Here is a 22,247-nt window from a genome sequence, read left to right as displayed (position 1 = left end):
CACCAGAAACACATAACAGTAACAATGTCATTTCCCTTTTTGGGTGTAGTGTCAATTACAGATTTCTACATTTTCCAGGTTCCTACTTGGTGCGCAAGCTGCTTAGGCCAATCTTACAAATCCCAAGGTTGGGCCAGGCTTCCTTTTGGTGTGGATTGGGAAGCTGAAAACATATTTCAGTTTTGCTCAACTGGCGTCAGTACTGGTTTACCCCTTAGTCAAATGTAACTTGTGTTAACCTGGTTACACTTGCTGTTAACGTCCCAAAAAAGGAAGACCATTTCACTCTTCAAACATTTATTCACAACATAACAGAGAAAACAAAGTGGTCACTCCCAAAAAAAATACACAGTGATAAATTCAAATACAACACATACCAAGAAATAAATAAAAACACAAAATCAAGAACTGGTTGACGAAGGACCATGCCAACATGATTCCACAAACATGGCGTTGCGATATGGGTTCCAGAATATATGCCCAAAAGGACCAGATCCAGGTTTGGTAAGGGTAGCAGGAAGTAGTGAGCGTTGGAGTGCCAAAGATTATGTGAACAAACAGAAGATGGTGAGAAAAATAAAAATAAATTAGATGTTCGCCAAAAAACACAAACACATTAGGTATAAACACTGGAGTTTTGTTCAAACTTACCTAAAAAATCTGGCCACCACATCATCGCGTATGGCCCCCCCACATACTGACCTGCGACCAACCTCGGGGGGGCCATCCTCAGGTAAGGCATCCTCTGGCTGCATTGGGACACCACTCCTTATGGCAATGTTGTGAAATATCCCACACAGGACCACAATTTTCGACACCATATCCGGCACATACATGAGCTCGCCACCAGAGCGGTGGAGGCATCTGAATCGGCCTTTTAAAAGGCCGATACAGCGCTCCACCACTTGCCTGGTGGCTGTAAGTGCGGAATTATACGCACTTTGTGGCCCTGGTGTGGGAGCCAAATAAGGAGTGAGCAGCCAGGACATGCAAGGGTATCCACTGTCTCCTGTGAACAAAAATAGACCACATCAGGAACACTGTGTATCAAGCTTAACATTGTTATGTACTAAAGGTCTCCACTTACCCAGAAGCCATGCATCACCAGCTTGTAGGTTGGTTAATTTCTGCCATATCCCTGATTGCCGGATGACGAAGGAGTCATGAGCACTTCCGGGTAATTTAGCATTCAGGGACAGGATCTGGAGGGAGGCATCACATACCACCATTACATTCAGGGAGTGATAGTGTTTCCTGTTTCTAAATATTGCCTCCAGCCGTGCTGGAGGCTGAAGTGGTATGTGAGTACCATCCACAACCCCTATGATGTGTGGGAAGCCAGCTATTTGGTAAAAATTGGCCTTGGCCACACTAAGGGCACCCATATCCAAAGGCATTTAAATAAAATGATGGAGGTGCTTGAAAAGTGCCTCCATCACTGCCCTCAGGATCCGGGAAAAGGAGGATTGGGAGATGCCCGCCACTATTCCCACCGTTGTTTGAAACGATCCTGAGGCACAGAAATGTAACACCGCCATAAATTGCGTCAGTGGTGGTATTGCTGTTGGACTGTCAATTTGCCGCTCAAGATCACTTTCTATTAATGAGAGAGTGTCTATGATGATTTTGGGAGGTAGACGGTAGCATCTTAAAACCTCATCATCGGGCATTCCAAAAAGGGTGACACGTGTTCGAAATATCTGTGGCCTTGCATGCCTACGATGCCTACGCCTGGGACGAGTTTGAGGTTGGTCGTCTTCCGGGAGCAGGGCCAGAACAATTCGCCCCAGATCGACCTGAAATTCAAAGTTTACAATGTAAGGCTTTTGACCCACCCCAAAAGTAACAAAAAACAACTTAGCTTTCTGATACCATCCATAGCTGCTTACATGCCGGGGTATTGTCATGATACGTATAAACTGTAAAAAAGCCAACAATGAGACTTCAAAAATTTAGAGGGGGTTTTTTTTTTATTCAAATTGTTGCAAGCCAACACAGAAAATAGCGGAAACACACATTTGGCCATCGATGAAAACGACATTGCACACCGTACGTCAAATAGGGTTCAAATGGACCCAAAAAATGGAAAAGGGAAAAGCAAAACTGGATTACATGATGAATAAGCCGTCAAAAATGCGGTAATTAATTCGCAAATGCAAGTCACTACACCAACAGTCAAAAATGCGGTAATTAATTCGCAAATGCAAGTCACTACACCAACAGTCAAAAATGCGGTAATTAATTCGCAAATGCAAGTCACTACACCAACAGTCAAAAATGCGGTAATTAATTCGCAAATGCAAGTCACTACACCAACAGTCAAAAATGCGGTAATTAATTCGCAAATGCAAGACAAAAAATGGACTTACCCAACTCGAATATATAAGATTTCCCAAAAAAACTTCTTTGGGTCCGAAAACCAAAAAAAACTAAAAAAGATGAAATGAGTGTTAAAAAAATTAACTAACCACAAAACAGAAGAATACACCAATTGGCCACAAATTTGACTGCACAAAACTTACCAAATCAGGAAAGGATGTGGAAAAAATGAAAAAAATGCGAACGGAAAAACAAAAGAAATGTAGCAAAAACAAACAAAAAACCAACTCTGCCAAATCCTCCAACCGCAAACAACCAAATCCAAACAACTTAACCGACAACACTCCAACAACCCCACCTCGACTCCACACACACCAAGCCATAAATAGTGTTTATTTTCCCGCACAAATTAAGGATGAATCATAGGGACGCACAATCAATGATGCGGCCGCAAACTAAGGACGCATGTATAAATACGTCACGAAATCACATAGAATTTCTGGATGATTTCATGCTGGAAGCAGAGACATGGCTTCAAACCAGGGAAACAATGGTCGAAATTCCGGCGGTAAGGCCTTCATGCATTTTGTGTCAATGATTCTTTTAAAACATAATATTGTGCAAGTTGTGAAGTGGCTAAATCTGCATATTTACCCAAATAGGTGAGGAGGATGACATGGAAGAGACTGCTGGCCCCAGTCAACCCGCCAAAGCTGCCAAAAAAAAAAGGCAGCCACATTTCACAAGCAAGGAGATGGAGGTTTTGATCCAGAAGTGCGTTGACATCCTGCCCCAGGCAGCCAGGAATATGAGCCAAAGCCAGAAGTGGAGAATGTGGGAGGAGGTCGCCGTTGCTGTCAATAGGGTGGGTGATTATGTCCGTCTAGCCCGGGATGTCAAACGGCGGTAAGTAAACACTTTCCCATCCTATAAACAAACCCCATTGTAAAAAAAAGGATAATGGTTCCTAATTCATTCCACAGATGGGCAGACTTCAAATATCGTCTCAAACAAAAACTTGCCGACAGGGCTAGGCATGCAAGGGGGACAGGTGGGGGTCCCACCCCTGTGTCATTGGAGTTGACAGACTTAGAAGAGATGGCACAGGGGTGTGTGCAGGCTGTGGAGGTGTTTGGCGTGTCCAACATGGATACGGACATGCCAGACTTTGCGGCTCCTCATGTTGGCCAAGGTAAGTCTTGTGATGTCACCAACTCTGAAATGCTATTGTGCCAATATGTAGATTCTAATGTGAGTCTTTTCTCCAATTTCCTAACAGAGACAGAGGCGGATGAGTCTGCTCCAGAGGGGAGCCTTGGCCGCAGAATTTCTGCTGGCTCTGCAGGGGAGGAACCAGTACATCCGGCTGAGGACCCTGCAGAAGCCAGTCCAGGGCGTGCCCCCTCGCAGGCAGTGGGCCTCCTCACAGAACTCAATTTTAAATCGGATTGCCATACGGAGATTCTGCAGAGGATGGACGCCAGTCTGATACGGGTGGCTGAGGCCCTGGAGCAAAATGCTGCGGCCAACGTGACCATTGCTCAGGCCCTGGCGGAAAATACCAGGGCCAACATCCGCATCGCCGATGCCCTGGAGCAGCTCGTTCGCCAGCACATGGTGGAGCCGACCTCCCTTCCTGCCGGAACATCCGGATCCTCCACCTCTGGCACAACATCAGCCAATCCTCCAAATGTGCCTAGCCCTGTGCCTAGTCCAGAGGCCACAACATCTGCCTCTGGACAGGCCAGCCCGATGGCATCCCGGACCCGGTCTGGCGCCCACCCTCACCCAGCCAAACGGGCGAGAAAACGGTGACAGCAATGGCGACTTTTCCCACACTCCTTCTGTGCTTGGCTCATATTCCTTTCTGGTCAAAACTTCCCTCTCCTTTCTTGTGAAATGTTTTTAAATTTTGTATTTACACTTATGTTAGTAGTTATGTTTTTTTTTTTTTTGGATCAAATATCTTGGCCACAAAAAAAGGCAACAAAATATTAGGCCAATTTGTTTGTGTTTAAACAATAAATTAAAAACAAAACACTGACATTGTATTGTGACATTATTGTACAAATGGGTTACATTTAATCCTGGCCCTAAAGGCAAAAACTGACCCTCTTAAAAAAAAAAAAAGGCCTCTTTAAGGAACGTTTCAAAAATCACATAGCGATGCAAATTCCACAGTAAACCAAAAAAAAGGGGAGCTAATTAAAAGATGATGACATTATTGTTACAATAGGCCATAACCAACAAATTGTGGCCAAAATAAAACCCCAAAAATGTACGCTAATTGATTGTGTAATCATGACATTAGCAGCTCTGATTTCCACCTGCGTACGCTTTTGTGCTATCCCAATAAACTGCTTTCCAAACACATACCAAGCCGGATTTCAATCCAACACTAATTACTTTACTGACCAGCCGCGATTAATCGCTGCACCATCGTGGAGTCCCGGGACGGAGGAGAAGCCCATCGCCAATGTGGTCGAGTAATCCTGACCCTAAGCTGTGCGAGCATTTTGAAGGGAAAGCGGATGTTTCAGTGACGTATGAGACGGTCCGAACACATTTGACGTTCGCATCTGCTAATGTATGTACGCCCCAAAAACGCCTCGCCACGCCTGCGTTTTTTCATCTCCACCCCCGTCAACACCCAAAAACGCCCTGTTCTGTCAATCACATTTGACATGTCACTTCCTGTACGCTATTTTAGGAACGAGAGAAAAAAAGCTCGCAATCTGCCGTACGCACATGCGCAGTGTAACACCGACGCATGCGCGGTTAGTCAACATCGGAACGCAACGAGCGTACTGTTGTTAACGTGCGGCTCTGAATGAGGGCCAGTGTCAGTATTATGCTGGGCATTGAGGTATCATTGGGGGAATAGAATGCTTTAGTGATGCGTTATATGACAGTAAGGGGTAATGGCTTTGACACTGCTTTATTTATCTATAGCACCTAAGATCTAGCTTTTATCTCCTTTGAATCATTATTATCAGCCAATAGAGGAGATTGTATTATATACTGTATTCTGAGCATTTAACTTACAAAATAGACAGAATACATGTGCTACAGTGAATTTCTACAGGGTGCACAGCTTATTATTGCAATCACTGCCCCAAGCAGCTATCACCGGGAAGCTCCATTCTCAGCTATGCTCCTACTTCGACAAATATACATTGCTGGAGGTCACGCAGCCTTCGCGTCCTGCCTATGAGGGGTACAACGCGTGCAAAGCAGCTAGTTCAGTTCGTCAGGGCTAACAGCAGGCGTCTGGGGAAAATGCTTCGCCTTTAATAATTCCACATTAAAATGTCGTTTTCGTCACCTCTGCTTGCGATGTGGTGGCAATCACCCAGTTGCCAAGTGTTTCAAGGGGGGTGCCCAGCAGCAGCCTGCACAGCCAGCAAAAGGCACAAGTGCTAAGTAAAGTTCCATCCCCTGTCCGTGTCACAGCGATAGCAAAATGGTTGAGTTGGTACCCGGTTCTGCAGGACGCAGAATTTTCGTTAAAAGGCTTCAGTTTTGGTTTTCGTTTACCTATTTGCAGGGATGTCGACACATATTCGCCTAGAAATTTGAAGTCTGCCTTTGAATTGCCTCACATTCTTAGGGAAAAAGTGGCTGGCGAGGTTAGCGCAGGCGCATTGCTGGGCCTTTTGCAGAACCCCCATTAGGGATCTTGTGAATTCCCCGGTGGGAGTGGTTCCCAAGAAAATTCCAGGAAAATAAGGGCTCATGCAACATCTGTCTTATCCGCCAGGCTCGTCAGTAAATTATGCCATACCAGTTGAGGTTTCCTCGGTGGTGTACCAGTCTTTTGACGATGCTTTGGACGTCATTAGGTGTTATGGTCCGGGCACACTGATGGCTAAGATAGATGTTGAGTCAGCTTTTCGTCTACTTCCTTTGCACCCAGAGTCATTCCAGTTTATGGGTTTTTAGCTTGGACAACGGATATTGCATAGACAAATGCTTGCCTATGGGGTGTTCTGTGTCCTGTGCGTTTTTCGAGCATTTTAGCACCTTCCTACACTGGTGCGCGGAATTTATTTATTTAATTTTTGCGGTAGTCATGGAATAGCCCACTATCTCGATGACTTTCTGTGTGTCGGCCCTTCCGGTTCAGGCAGATGCAGTTATCTTTTGTTTTCTTTACGAGCGCTGTTTTTTCATTTGGAGTTCCCGTTGCTGTGGACAAAACGGAGGGCCCTTCCCCTTGTCATTCCTGGGTATCGAGATCTGTACCTCGGTGGGTTCTTGTCGCATTCCTCTCGATAAGCCTGTCAAGTAATGCCATAGCGGAATGCACGGCTTCCAGTAGAATTACCCTGCGGCAGGCGCAATCCCTCCTGGGCCTGTAAAGTAATTCCAATGGGCAGAGCTTTTTCACGTAAATTGGAAAGGGCCACGGCTGGTGTCACTAACCGAGACATTTGCTACGTTTATCCTCAGAGATTAAGCAGGACCTCTCTGTCTGGGTCTCGTTTCTTCGGGATTTTAATGGCGTTCGGTTGTGGATGTCTCCAGCCGCTGACAATTTGCAGCTGCAGCTGTTCACCGACGCAGCAGGCACCACGGGGTTCGGATGTTACCTTGATGGCTCCTGGTGCGTTGGCCGTTGGCTGAAAGAATGGGTGGGAAAGGGTTTGACTAAGGACTTACTCCTTCTCAGACTCTTTCCCATAATGGTTTCCTTGGAAATCTGGGGGGAATGGTTACGCAATCGCAGCATCATTATCAGGTGTGACAACCTGGGCATGGTCCATGCGATACAATCAGCAACATGCGGCTTCCCTGCTGGTTTTGCGCTTGCTAGCGCAGCTGTGCTCACATGTTTGCGCTGTAACATCATGTTTAAGGCAAGACACGTTCCTGGGGTGGAGAATGAGATAGACGATGCGTTATCACGTTTCCAGTGGGCTAGGTCCCGATCTGTGGCCCTGGTGCTGACGTTGTGCTTTGCCCCTCTTATGTTTGGCAGGTGATCGAGCCGGCATGGAGGGCTAAGCAGAACAGTCTTTAGCCCCCTCCACGTTGCGAGCATATCGGCAGGCATGGAATGAATGGGAAGATTATTCCCGTAGCAGCAAACAGGCAGGTAAGAGTCAGCATCGTTCGATGCTTTCTTTTATTTGGAGTCTCCGTTTGGCTGGCAGATCCAGGGCTTCTGTAGCGCGCTCTTTGGGGGGCATTGCATTTTATTGTAAATTGAAGGGCCAACCTGACTTTACTAAAAGTTTTCTGATAGTGAAGGCTTTAAAGGGTTGGGCACGGGTCTCCCGGCCAGTAGCTGACCGTAGGAGACCTGTGGACGCTCATCTGCTTCCGGCAGTATTAGGGGCGGTTCTCGGAGTGGCTCTTACTGCGTATGAGGCGGTCCTGATTCAAGTGGTGTTTTCGGAGGCTTTTCACGGCACCTTGAGGGTATCGGAGCTGGTGGCATCATCCAAATGGGTTGATGCCGCCATGCTCCTCTCGGATATCCTGGTCAGTGAGAGGTCTGTTCTCTGTAGGATTCGGCAGTCGAAGACCGACCAGACTGGTAGGGGTAGGTGGATCTCGTTGGGTCCATCTAGGGACGAACAGATCTGCCCCGTGGCACTAGCTATGCGGTATGAGTTATTGCGGCCGGATGTTCCTGGTTTATGACTCATGCATATGGACAGGACTCCGCTTACCAAATACCAGTTTGGTTGGTTTTTGAAGAGGTGTGTATCAGTTTTAGGCCTCCCGCCTCAAGATTTTGGTACACACTCGTTTCTGATCGGAGCCGCAACTTCGGCGGCAGCTGCGGGTTTCTCGGCATCAGAAATTAAGGCCCTAGGACATTGGAAATCGGATAGTTATAAAGGTTACATTCGACCTAGGCATGAAGGCCCTTTGTTTAAAGTCATTTCACAGTCTGTTCCGGTTACGTTTATATTTTATGCTTGCCTGGTTTTTGTCTTGTCTCATGTACTGTCCTGTCTTGTCTGTTACCCCTGTCCGTCCTACTCGGGATTAGCTACTCGCCATTGCTGGCAATGGGAGTCTTGAGGGATTTTACAATTTTTACCTGAACTGACGGATTCAATTCGGCTATTCTCAATCATTTAATTAGGCCATAGTCCATCCCTCAGCAGGTTTTTATTTTACCTCTTGCCGAGTTCACCTGTTTTTTCCCAATTCCCCCCCACCCATTCTTCCCCTTTGTGTCTTCTGTTTGTCTCAGCCACTTCAAATAGTAAAGTCGGCGACCAATAGAAAATTTTTCTTTTTGGCAGATACTCACTTATGTTCTATCAGATCCCACTAATACACCATAAAATTTTATTGTTTTATGACAATTACTAATTTTTTATTTACTGCTTTCCTCCACCTTTAGGATTGCTCTTTGACACGCAGGACATTTGGGTTATAGGCCACTCATATATTTTCTGGGCTGCTAGGTTTGAGTTCAGATCAAGCTCCAATTTTTGAATATTCAGCTAGGGTCCGTTGGATAGGTTCCAGAGGTATGAGATGGCATTCCTTTTGTCCTAAACTGTTAGAGTATGCAAGGCTTTTTGGTAGGCCACGTATTTTGGTGGCTTATTTAGGAGGCAACGACTTAGGGCAGAGGTCCACTGTAGAATTACGAGTTGATATTGTCAACGATTTGGCGAGGGTGCTATCGGCCTGGCCCTTGTGTAAATTAATTTGGTCTTGCATTGTACCTCGACAGGTCTGGCGTGGGGTTAGGAGTTTTCCTGCTAATGACGAAGCTAGGAAGAAACTTAATTTCGCAGTTGCCAAATTTGTGATGGCCAATTATGGCCGTTTCATTTACCATAATAACATTCAATTTCGATTTAGTTATATGTATAGACCTGATGGAGTTCATTTAACAGAGGAGGGTGTGTCATTGTTTATTGGGGATCTTTTTGAGGAGTTGGCGTTATTGGGGTAGTACTTGGTATGGTGGCGGTGCGGCGGTTCTATAAGCTGAACCTTGCTGTGGCGGGAAAGAACGGCAGTTCACCAGTCCAGGTGCAATTATGATTTAAGGGCGCTCCCTTCGTTGACTGGTAGTTGGCTGTACCAACCTAACGGGGGGCAGTATCATCACCTAAACGGGTGGGTAGTCAAGTTAGAGGGTGAGCGTTACCTTTTGTGTTTGACATGGTTTACATGGTTATGTGTATGCACTCTGGGCGATCTACGCCTGCTATGTCTTTTGTTGTTTGTGTGTGGGCATAGCAGATCTGGCTGATTTCTGGCCGTCCTTTCTTTGCCACCATACATCCTTAATTAATTTAAGAATTAATAAATAATATTAATTTCTCCAATAAATCGCCATCAAGTTATCTGCCAAATCCACGTCTCAGTGTCTTTATTTTATGTTAGTATGATAAGTGGTTTGCACACATGACAACACCTCATCCGATAGAAGGTTTAGTGAAACCGAAAGATTGCATAAGAAAAGAGGTGTGTTAAACCTCTAGGATGGGGGCCGGCATGTATGCAAATTACTGTTTAGAGTTAGCCTATCGTTAGCAGGGGCGGGTTTTCAATAGAGACATTATATAAGGGGCTAGAAGTGAGGGCCAAAGCCTCTTGGTTCCAGATTGCCCACCCTCCCTTCCCTTTGCAATTATTGGCAGGTTGTTGTAGTTAATTATGTAGTGGCGGGAAAGAACGGCAGTTCACCAGTCCAGGTGCAATTATGATTTAAGGGCGCTCCCTTCGTTGACTGGTAGTTGGCTGTACCAACCTAACGGGGGGCAGTATCATCACCTAAACGGGTGGGTAGTCAAGTTAGAGGGTGAGCGTTACCTTTTGTGTTTGACATGGTTTACATGGTTATGTGTATGCACTCTGGACGATCTACGCCTGCTATGTCTTTTGTTGTTTGTGTGTGGGCATAGCAGATCTGGCTGATTTCTGGCCGTCCTTTCTTTGCCACCATACATCCTTAATTAATTTAAGAATTAATAAATAATATTAATTTCTCCAATAAATCGCCATCAAGTTATCTGCCAAATCCACGTCTCAGTGTCTTTATTTTATGTTAGTATGATAAGTGGTTTGCACACATGACAACACCTCATCCGATAGAAGGTTTAACTAAAAACAAGTAAATAAGATGCTAAATTAACAAGTTTATCTCTTGGTTTTTATTCAGAGAGGTCCATGAGGGCAATATTGCACAGCTCCCCAATATTGCCTTCCTGGACTTCAAGAACCAAGAGATATGCTCTCCCTCTCTCTCCCTCTCTACCTGAAAAACGTGCAATGCAGTCTACAAAATGTGGCTGACAATGGAATTGGCATTGTAGGGAGAAATGCTTTGTGCATAATTGCAAAACTTTGTGTCTGGAGTACAAAAATTCCTAGTCACATCTCAAGCAGCGAACAGGCAATGGGTGCCCAGTTGTCACTATTAGCAACCTCTGCAGTCTATCACCTCCTATATTGATATGTATAGTAAGTAATTGTCTGTAATTGGCCCGCAGGACAGCAGTGCTTGGCACTGACTCTAATGGGTTGCAACAGGTCTCGTTACTATTAATTGCACTGGTTATGAGGCAGGCAGGCTATCAACTATTGGCTTATGTAATATGCTGCTGTTTTCCCCGCTTGTCTGTATATTTATCACTTTTCTCCAGAGATAGTCACTTTATTTTATTATGTAGCTAAACCAATTGCAGCATTATTAAACACAAGTGATGTGCAGTGAGGTGAGGCAGAGCCTTTCCTGTCATACTTACTGTAGGTATACTCCATAGTTTTACTATAAAAATTATAAGAACATTTTGAAATTTGTAATCATTTTTATAGTCAAAACTCTGGAGTAAAAAGCATATGGCAGGTGAGGCACTGCCTCCCCTGTCTACCTTTTCCGCACATCCCTGATCAAAACACACCAAATTTCTAGCACTATATACTGCTGCACCGTTGTATAATGCCCACATGAACCCTCGGCAGTGGCGTATCTATAATGGGTGCAGTGTGTGCTGGGCACACGGGCCCCCGGGTCTAGGGGGGCCCCGCACCGCACACCCTGCACCCATATTTTTTTAAACTCACCTGTGCGTTGTCCCGCGTCGGGTGTCAGCGCTGCCCAGAACACCGGAAGATGGCCACCGTGGCCATTTTTATGGCGCTCTGCGCATGCGCAGTAGACTCCGGGCACACTCTAGTGCCCGGAGTCTACTAATGCCCACAGCCCCCTCCTCTATTAAGATGCCCTGACCCTCGGGTTCATATATGTATGTGTAAATCTGGCTCTTATACTAGCCAGCGCCTCCCCAGCCATTTACCTCACCGCACGTCACTGTTAAACATCAGCAATTGCCCTGAGTGGCGTGGCTCGGTACACTCTACATGCTGGAAGTCACTTACTGTACATAGCGCAGCAGGGCACATGCAGATTTGGACCCACCGCACACCTCAATGACCACAGTGCATAGATATGTGGGGTAAGATGGGAATGTTCTCAGGGGAGCAGCTCTTTGTACAGGCAATAGGGGAGTGCTGGATGGGGCGGAGGCGTGTCAGAGTGGGTGTGCGCCGATTCGTGCAGCAGAGCGGAAACAGGATTTCATTTCACAGAGTGAGATTATGGAAATGAGATTGCGTTCCTTACCATGCAGAGAGCGCACAACCACTGACTTTCTGCAGGAGGACTTTATACCATTGCTGATGGAGATCTGGTCTTGTCCTATACCCATACTTACCGACTATACAATTCTCCCCTCCAGGAGCAGCCTGGAGAGAAGATGCTGCAGACAGGTTCAGGGGGCGGGGCTGTACTAATCACTAAGCCCTGCCCCCATCGCAACCCACCTGCTTCTCCCTGGGCATCTCCCAAGGAAGAGACAACAAAGGTAGGCAAATACGATTTACATCCAAATGTAAATGAGCCTCCAAAGCAGTTAGTAAGATCTACTTGTTAACACACTGAGGCCCCCATTTACTAACGAGTTTTATCACCAAAACGAGTGATAAATGTCACTGTGTATGATAAATGGTGCTCCGGCCAATCAGCTCCCAACTGTCATTTTTCTAACAGTTGACAGTTGGGAGCTGATTGGCTGGAGCACCATTTATCATACACAGTGAAATGTATCACTCGTTTTGGTGATAAAACTCGTTAGTAAATGGGGGCCTGATTCTTTACAGAAAATACATGTAACCATAGGGATCATTGTGCTTTATAACTAATGAAGGGATATGGCACTGATTATACCATTTGAATGTATATATCTCTGTTTTTTATATATATAACAGCTATATAAAAGGGGTAAGGCGCAATCAGGGAGATTGCTGGGCTCTTCAGGGAGTCAGGGAGATTGCTACTATTTCAGGGAGTCTCCCTGACAATCAGGGAGAGTTGGCAAGCATTGCCTATACTATTATTGTGACTTCCTCCATGTTACACTTTGGTAAGTGTGCATGAAGTGCTTTACAATCAGATGCTTGATATGTCTGGCCAGACATCACAACTGGGTGAGCATTTAAATGTGCCCGCCCAGTTGTGATGTAATTGTCGGCGGTTCCTGCAGCCTGTACGGTCAGTCGCCCCTGTACTCGCTGGCAGATGTGCACAACATATCTGCAAGATATATTGCATCTGCCGTTCTGATGTCGTTCATAGATACATTGTGTACACACCCAAACCGAAGCACTGAACGATATATCACACATCGGCTGTATGAACAATTTATTGCACAGTGTGTACCAAGCATTAGAAACAGGCAGATCTTCAATCTGCCCCAGTGCTACACGGGCTAAACTGGTATCCAATATAATATGGAGACTAACAAGGTCCACCTGCCACAGTGAGAACCAGAGGCGTCACTTACCTCTGTGACACCCGCTGCGGCAGGTCTGAAATGCAACAAGGGGTGTGGCTTCATGAAAGGGGGTGTGGCTATGCATGCAAAGCCACACCCCCTACGTGTGCCGATCCAAAAGGCGTTAATGCCTCCCGTTCTCGGCACACAGTGGGCTTCCCCAGCGCTCCTGCAGCAGCTGGGGCAACCCACAATCCCTCCCCTTCCTCTCTCCATGTCACGGTGACACCATCTGATGGGGTGACACCAAAATAGCAGAGCAGCTCTGCTATTTTGGTGTCACCCCCTTGGATGGTGTCACCCAGTGCGGCCCGCACCCCCCTAGTGACACCAGTGGTGAGAACCAAACTTAGTTTGCTCAACCTGGGGCTGGTGCATCTAGGAGGCTGAGGGAAAAATAAAGATTGGTCCCTAACCCTTACTGAATATGTGGCCACGGGTAATGGACAATATTGCAACCTCTAGTGGGGCATCATTGTCCTGTTGTAATACATTTTATTTGAATAAAACCACCAGGCCCTCATTTACCACTTGATAACAATTAAGAAAATCTTCCTAAAATGGGTAGGGGCGGGATCCGCTCCTCCGCATGGGAACTAACCGGAGGGCTCGACATAAATTCCTGCCAGTCCCTGCGTCAGTCCCACGCCTCACGCAGCGTCATTACTGGATGATGTGGTGAGCCAATCTAGGCCCGCATTATCAATCCCAAGCATCTGTGCAGCGGTTTATTTACGCTGTCGCGTTCGGCACAAAGAAGGTCAGCCATTGGAAGCTGCGTGGAAAAAAGCAGCGGCGGCACAAGAAGACACTGCATCCACCAGATCAACAAGAAAAGACGCCAGAGAAGCTCCCTGCCTTGACTGTACCACATGGCAAGCTGAGTCGTCACTGTCCCGCTCCAATAACATTGTCAGTGCTAAGCCGCGGCATAAGTAACATCGTTGGCACTAGGCCATGGTATAAGTAACATTGTTGGCACTAGGCCATGGTATAAGTAACATTGTTGGCACTAGGCCATGGTATAAGTAACATTGTTGGCACTAGGCCATGGTATAAGTAACATTGTTGGCACTAGGCCATGGTATAAGTAACATTGGGCCTGATTCAGACCCACTCGCGAGCGGCTGTCCGCTCGCAAGTGGGTCGATTTTCTGCACTGAGCATGTGCACGACGGAGGGAGCTCCGCCGTGCGCATGCGCCAGACGCGACGAGCGAAGGACTTTCCTTCGCTCGTTGTGTCTGATCAAAGGGGGCGTGCTGTCGATGTTGATTGACAGCACGCCCCCTTTGGTGGGCGTGCCGGGGGCGTGCCTCCCTGACGGGGCGTTCCTAAGGTAACGCCTACTGTCAGAAGCCGGCCCACTGACATCACTAGTGATGTCAGTGGGAGTGATTTTGGCTCTGATAGAGCCAAAATCACTCCGGGCCTTGCGGTTGAAAACCTCAACCGCAGGCTCCGGCTCGCAGTTTCGATGATCGCGATGGTCAAGACCATCGCGGCCATCAAACTGCACGCTCGTATAGGCTGTGGGTGGTGACCCACAGCTATTCGAGCGTCCAGGAGGACGCTCCATAGTTATGGAGGACGGCCCTCATTCAGAGCGTGCGCTCTGCTCAGAGCGTACGGCTCTGAATGAGGGCCATTGTTTGCACTAGGCCATGGTATAAGTAACATTGTTGGCACTAGGCCATGGTATAAGTAACATTGTTGGACTAAGCCATGGTATAAGTAACATTGTTGGCACTAGGTCATGGTATAAGTAATATTGTTGGCACTAGGCCATGGTATAAGTAACATTGTTGGCGCTAGGCCATGGTTTAAGAAACATTGTTGGCACTAGGCCATGGTATAAGTAACATTGTTGGTGCTAGGCCATGGTATAAGTAACATTATTAGAGATAGGCCGTTGCACCAATAACATTGTCAGCGCTAGGCTGTGCCTTGTATTCAGTGCCAGAGCATGCCCTCCTTAATTTTCACTGTTAGGCTGGGCCACCAGAAGGTATCAGCACTAGGCTGCACCCTGGTTATACATCAGTGCTAGAATGAACAAAACCCAGTTAGGCCCCACTGAGAGTAGGCTGACTGTGTTCAAGTGTCTGCACTCTGGGGGTCATTCAGACCCGCTCGCGAACGCAGGATGCTCGCAAGCGGGTCGATGTTCCCCCTCTGCGCATGCGCACGACGGAGGGAGCTCCGTCGTGCGCATGCGCGAGACCCGGCGAGCGACGGGCTCTCCATCGCTCCGGGTCTCGCACCAAAGGGGGCGTGTTGTCAATGTTGATTGACAGCACGCCCCCTTTGGTGGGCGTGCCGGGGGCGTGCCTGCCAGACGGAGGCGTTCCCATGGGAACACCTACCGTCTGAAGCCAGCCCCACTGACATCACTAGTGATGTCAGTGGGAGTGGTTTTGGCTCTGATAGAGCCAAAATCACTCCAGGGCTTGTGGCAGCGAGACCCTACCGCGACCATCATCATGGACGCTCGCATATGCTGTGGGTGGTCACCCACAGCTATGCGAGCGGCCAGGAGGCCGCTCCATTTTCATGGAGGAGGGCACTGATTCAGAGCGAGCGCTCTGGTCAGAGCGTTCGGCTCTGAATCAGGCCCTCTGTGCTTAAATATATATGACAGTTATATTGATAATTAAGCACTGCTGCTGCCTATAGTTGTTATTCTAGTTACTGTTTGTCTGTATTTTTTATCTATTTTGTAAACTATTTATGTAGGTTAGAGAAACGCACACACTAGTTTGAGAGCCTGTGTGTTTACTCAGCGTAGAGTGGGTGGGTTACAGCATTTAGAAGGATAGACTCAGGGGTGTATCTATAATAGGGGTGAGTGGGTTCGGATTTCTGAAATCCGAACCCCCCCGAGCCCCCCCGATCCGAGGCAGATCCGAGTCAGGCTCGACTTTTCCCGCCTGACTCGGATCTGAAATCGAGGCAAAACGTCATCATCCCGCCTTCCGAGTCTCGCGGGTTTTGGATCCTATATAAGGTACCCGCGTCGGCGCCATTTTCTCACTCGGCTGTGGACAGTGAAGAGGGAGGGTGGGAGTTAGGGCTGTGTAGTGTAGTGTAGTGTAGTGCTGCTGTTGTCCACTACTTCAAAGTCCATAGGGGCTGGCTGTGTTGTGCTGTGCTGCTGTTGTTAATAGAGGCTGTGTCCACTACTTCAAAGTCCATAGGGGCTGGCTGGACTGTGTTGTGCAGTCAGTTCTCCATAGGGGCTGTGTCCACTCCAAAGTCCTGTGCAGTGTCCCAGTCCTAAAGGGGTGCTGTAGTGTTGTCCAGGGGGTGCTCTGTCCATCAGGGGTGCTCCCCCCAAGTGCTAAAAAAATAATATATTTTCTGTGTTTGTGAATTGTGTGCGCAGTAGCCGCACGTGCATCAACAAAGTAGTGCCAAGCGTGCGCCTGTGTCATAAGTAAAGGGCCGGCTGGCTTGACCATTAAAGGGTGCTGTAACCCCCGAAAGTACACTCCAATCCAAACCAAAAAAAAATTATTTTCTGTGTTTGTGAATTGTGTGCGCAGTAGCCGCACGTGCATCAACAAAGTAGTGCCAAGCGTGCGCCTGTGTCATAAGTAAAGGGCCGGCTGGCTTGACCGTTAAGGGTGCTGTAACCCCCGAAAGTACACTCCAGTCCAAACCAAAAAAAAAATTATTTTCTGTGTTTGTGAATTGTGTGCGCAGTAGCCGCACGTGCATCAACAAAGTAGTGCCAAGCGTGCGCCTGTGTCATAAGTAAAGGGCCGGCTGGCTTGACCGTTAAGGGTGCTGTAACCCCCGAAAGTACACTCCAGTCCAAACCCAAAAAAAAATTATTTTCTGTGTTTGTGAATTGTGTGCGCAGTAGCCGCACGTGCATCAACAAAGTAGTGCCAAGCTAGCGCCTGTGTCATAAGTAAAGGGCCGGCTGGCTTGCCCGTTAAAGGGTGCTGTAACCCCCAAAGTACACTCCAGTCCAAACCAAAAAAAAAATTATTTTCTGTGTTTGTGAATTGTGTGCGCAGTAGCCGCACGTGCATCAACAAAGTAGTGCTAAGCGTGCGCCTGTGTCATAAGTAAAGGGCCGGCTGGCTTGACCGTTAAAGGGTGCTGTAACCCCCAAAGTACACTCCAGTCCAAACCAAAAAAAAAATAATTTTCTGTGTTTGTGAATTGTGTGCGCAGTAGCCGCACGTGCATCAACAAAGTAGTGCCAAGCGTGCGCCTGTGTCATAAGTAAAGGGCCGGCTGGCTTGACCGTTAAAGGGTGCTGTAACCCCCTAAAGTACACTCCAGTCCAAACCAAAAAAAAATTATTTTCTGTGTTTGTGAATTGTGTGCGCAGTAGCTGCACGTGCATCAACAAAGTAGTGCCAAGCGTGCGCCTGTGTCATAAGTAAAGGCCGGCTGGCTTGACCGTTAAAGGGTGCTGTAACCCCCGAAAGTACACTCCAGTCCAAACCAAAAAAAAATTATTTTCTGTGTTTGTGAATTGTGTGCGCAGTAGCCGCACGTGCATCAACAAAGTAGTGCCAAGCGTGCGCCTGTGTCATAAGTAAAGGGCCGGCTGGCTTGACCGTTAAGGGTGCTGTAACCCCCAAAGTACACTCCAGTCCAAACCAAAAAAAAAATTATTTTCTGTGTTTGTGAATTGTGTGCGCAGTAGCCGCACGTGCATCAACAAAGTAGTGCCAAGCGTGCGCCTGTGTCATAAGTAAAGGGCCGGCTGGCTTGACCGTTAAGGGTGCTGTAACCCCCAAAGTACACTCCAGTCCAAACCAAGAAAAAAATTATTTTCTGTGTTTGTGAATTGTGTGCGCAGTAGCCGCACGTGCATCAACAAAGTAGTGCCAAGCGTGCGCCTGTGTCATAAGTAAAGGGCCGGCTGGCTTGACCGTTAAAGGGTGCTGTAACCCCCGAAAGTACACTCCAGTCCAAACCAAAAAAAAATTATTTTCTGTGTTTGTGAATTGTGTGCGCAGTAGCCGCACGTGCATCAACAAAGTAGTGCCAAGCGTGCGCCTGTGTCATAAGTAAAGGGCCGGCTGGCTTGACCGTTAAAGGGTGCTATAACCCCCGAAAGTACACTCCAGTCCAAACCAAAAAAAAATTATTTTCTGTGTTTGTGAATTGTGTGCGCAGTAGCCGCACGTGCATCAACAAAGTAGTGCCAAGCGTGCACCTGTGTCATAAGTAAAGGGCCGGCTGGCTTGACCGTTAAAGGGTGCTGTAACCCCCGAAAGTACACTCCAGTCCAAACCAAAAAAAAATTATTTTCTGTGTTTGTGAATTGTGTGCGCAGTAGCCGCACGTGCATCAACAAAGTAGTGCCAAGCGTGCGCCTGTGTCATAAGTAAAGGGCCAGCTGGCTTGACCGTTAAAGGGTGCTGTAACCCCCGAAAGTACACTCCAGTCCAAACCAAAAAAAATTATTTTCTGTGCTTGTGAATTGTGTGCGCAGTAGCCGCACGTGCATCAACCAAGTAGTGCCAAGCGTGCGCCTGTGTCATAAGTAAAGGGCCGGCTGGCTTGACCGTTAAGGGTGCTGTAACCCCCGAAAGTACACTCCAGTCCAAACCAAAAAAAAAATTATTTTCTGTGTTTAGCCGCACGTATATATCAAATCGATATAACATAAATGGAGGACCAAACTTTCTCCGATAAAAAGAAAATAGAGAAAGATCAAGAACCACTTCCTCCTAGTGCTGAAGCTGCTGCCACTAGTCATGACATAGACGATAACATGCCATCAACGTCGTCTGCCAAGGCCGATGCCCAATGTCATAGTAGAGGGCACATACAATCCCAAATGACAAAGTTCAGGAAAATGACCTTGAAAAAGACATTTAAATCAGCTGAAGAGAAACGTAAACTTGCCAATATGCCATTTACGACACGGAGTGGCAAGGAACGGCTAAGGTCGATCCCTAGTATGTTCATGACTAGTGGTTCAGCTTCACATGACGATGGAAGCCCTCCTCCCTCTAAAAAAATCAAAAGAGTTAAGCTGGCAAAAGCACAGCGAAGAACTGTGCTTTCTAAGAAGATATCACAAATCTCCAAGGAGAGTCCAAGTGTGGTGGTGGTTGCGATGCCTGACCTTCCCAGCACTGGACGGGAAGAGGTGGCTCTTTCCACCATTTGCACGCCCCCTGCAAGTGCTGAAAGGAGCACCCACAGTCCACTTGCTGATATGCAAATTGAAGATGTCACTGTTGAAGTACAACAGGATGAGGATACTGGTGTAGCTGGCGCTGAGGAGGAAGTTGGCGAGGAGGATTCTGATGGTGATGTGGTTTGTTTAAATCAGGCTCCGGGGGAGACAGTTGTTGTCCGTGGGATGAAAAAGCCCATCACGGTCATGCCTGGGCAGAAGACCAAACATTCCACCTCTTTGGTCTGGCAATATTTCTATCCAAATCCGGACAACAACTGTCTTGCCATATGTACCATATGTAAAGGTGGAATAAGTAGGGGTAGGGACATTAACCACCTAGGAACATCCTCCCTTATACGGCACCTGCAGCGCGTTCATAAAAAGTTACTGTCAAGTTCAGAAACTTTGGCTAAGACCGTAAGCAGTCCAGGGACACCTAAATCCCGTTGTCCTGTTGTATCCAAGCACCTGCAAACCACACCGTCAACTCCCTCCTCGTCAATTTCCTCCTTAGTCAGGATCGGAAGTAGTCCTGCAGGCCATGTCACTGGCATGACTGACTCTCCTATCCGGGATTCCTCCGGAGGATCCTGCATTGCTACGCCTACTGCTGCTGCTGTTGCTGCTGCTGGGAGTCGTTCATCATCCCAGAGAGGAAGTAGGAACACCACTACTTTTACTAAACAATTGACCCTCCAACAGTCCTTAGCAAGGAGGATGAAGTACGACAGCAGTCATCCTGAAGCAAAACGTATAACTGAGGCCTTGACTGCTATATTGGTGTTAGACATGCGTCCGGTATCCGCCATTAGTGCAGTGGGATTTAGACAATTGATGGAGGTAGTGTGTCCCCGGTTCCAAATCCCGTCTAGATTCCACTTCACTAGGCAGGCGATACCGAGACTGTACAGAAACGTCAGAAAAAGTGTCCTCAGTGTCCTGAAAAATGCCGTTGTACATAATGTCCACTTAACCACGGACATGTGGACAAGTGGAACAGGGCAGACTAAGGACTATATGACTGTGACAGCCCACTGGGTAGATGTATCACCTTACGCAGCAACAGCAGCAGCGTCACCAGTAGCAGCATCTCAGAAACGCCAGCTCGTTACAAGGCAGGCTACGCTGTGTATCACCGGTTTCAGTAAGAGGCACACCGCCGACAACCTCTTAGAGAAACTGAGGGAAATCATCGCCCAGTGGCTTACCCCACTTAGACTCTCCTGGGGATTTGTGATATCTGACAACGCCACCAATATTGTGCGGGCATTACATCTGGGCAAATTCCAGCACGTCCCATGTTTTGCTCACACAATAAACTTGGTGGTGCAGAATTTTCTGAAAAGCGACAGGGGCGTGCAGGAGACGCTTTGGGTGGCCCGAAAAATTTCAGGCCACTTTCGCCATTCAGCGACTGCGTGCCGAAGACTGGAGCGCCAGCAAACACTCTTGAACCTGCCCCGCCATCACCTGAAGCAAGAGGTTGTGACGCGGTGGAACTCAACCCTCTATATGCTTCAGAGGATGGAGGAGCAGCAAAAGGCCATACAAGCCTATACATCCACCTATGACATAGGCAAAGGAGGGGGTATGCACCTGACTCAAGCGCAGTGGAGAATGATTTCCGTGTTGTGCAAGGTTCTCCAGCCCTTCGAACTTGCCACACGTGAAGTCAGTTCAGACACTGCCAGCTTGAGTCAGGTCATTCCCCTCATCAGGCTTTTGCAGAAGCAGCTGGAGAAAGTGAAGGAGGAGCTAAGACGGAGCGATTCCGCTCGGCATGTGGGACTTGTGGATGAAGCCCTTCATTCGCTTTGCCAGGATTCCAGGGTGGTCAATCTGTTGAAATCAGACCACTACATTTTGGCCACCGTGCTCGATCCTAGGTTTAAAGCCTATGTGGTGTCTCTCTTTCCGGCCGACACAAGCCTGCAGAGGTGCAAAGACCTGCTGGTGAACACACTGTCAGCTGAAGCGGAACGTGACACGTCAACGGCTCCTTCTTCATTTTCTCCCGCAACTGGGGCTGCCAGGAAAAAACTTAGGTATCCTAAGCAACCCGCTGGCGGTGATGCAGGGCAGGCAGGACCAAGTTTGGACATCTGGTCCGGACTGAAGGACCTGGCAACAATTTCTGACATGTCTACTGTCACTGCATATGATACTGTCACCATTGACAGAATGGTGGAGGATTACATCGGTGACAGCATCCAAGTAGGCATGTCAGACAGTCCATACCTGTACTGGCAGGAAAAAGAGGCAATTTGGAGGCCCCTGTACAAACTGGCTCTATTTTACCTGAGTTGCCCCCCCTCCAGTGTGTACTCCGAAAGAGTGTTTAGTGCAGCCGGGAACCTTGTCAGCGAAAAGCGTAGGAGGTTGCTTCCACAGAATGTGGAGAAGATGATGTTCATCAAAATGAATTATCAGCTCTTCCAGGGAGACCAGCCTCCAGAAGGTACAGAGGGACCTGTGGTGGTGGATTCAAGTGGGGACGAGTTAATACTTTGTGAGGATGAGGAAGTACACACTGAAGAGGGTGAGGAATCGGTGGATGAGGAGGATGAGGATGACATCTTGCCTCCGTAGAGCCAGTTTGTGCAGGACACATTAATTGCCAGCTTGTTTTGTGGGGGCCCAAACGAACCAATCATTTCAGCCACAGTTGTGTGGCAGACCCTGGCGCTGAAATGATTGATTTGTTAAAGTGTGCATGTCCTGTTTATACAACATAAGGGTGGGTGGGAGGGCCCAAGGACAATTCCATCTTGCACCTCTTTTTTTTCTTTGCATTATGTACAGTTTGGGGCCTAGTTTTTCTAACTGCCATCCTGTCTGCCACTGCAGTGTCACTCCTAGATGGGTCACGTGTTTGTGCCGCCCACTCGTGTCGCTTAGCATAGTCATCCAGCTACCTCGGTGCAACCTTTTGGACATAAAAACACTATTGTGAGG

Source organism: Taudactylus pleione, unplaced genomic scaffold, assembly GCF_031769625.1.
Source record: "Taudactylus pleione unplaced genomic scaffold, aTauple2 ptg000571l, whole genome shotgun sequence".
Taxonomy (NCBI): domain Eukaryota; kingdom Metazoa; phylum Chordata; class Amphibia; order Anura; family Myobatrachidae; genus Taudactylus; species Taudactylus pleione.
The sequence above is the reverse complement of the archived record's forward strand: the minus strand, read 5'-3'. Positions refer to the sequence as shown.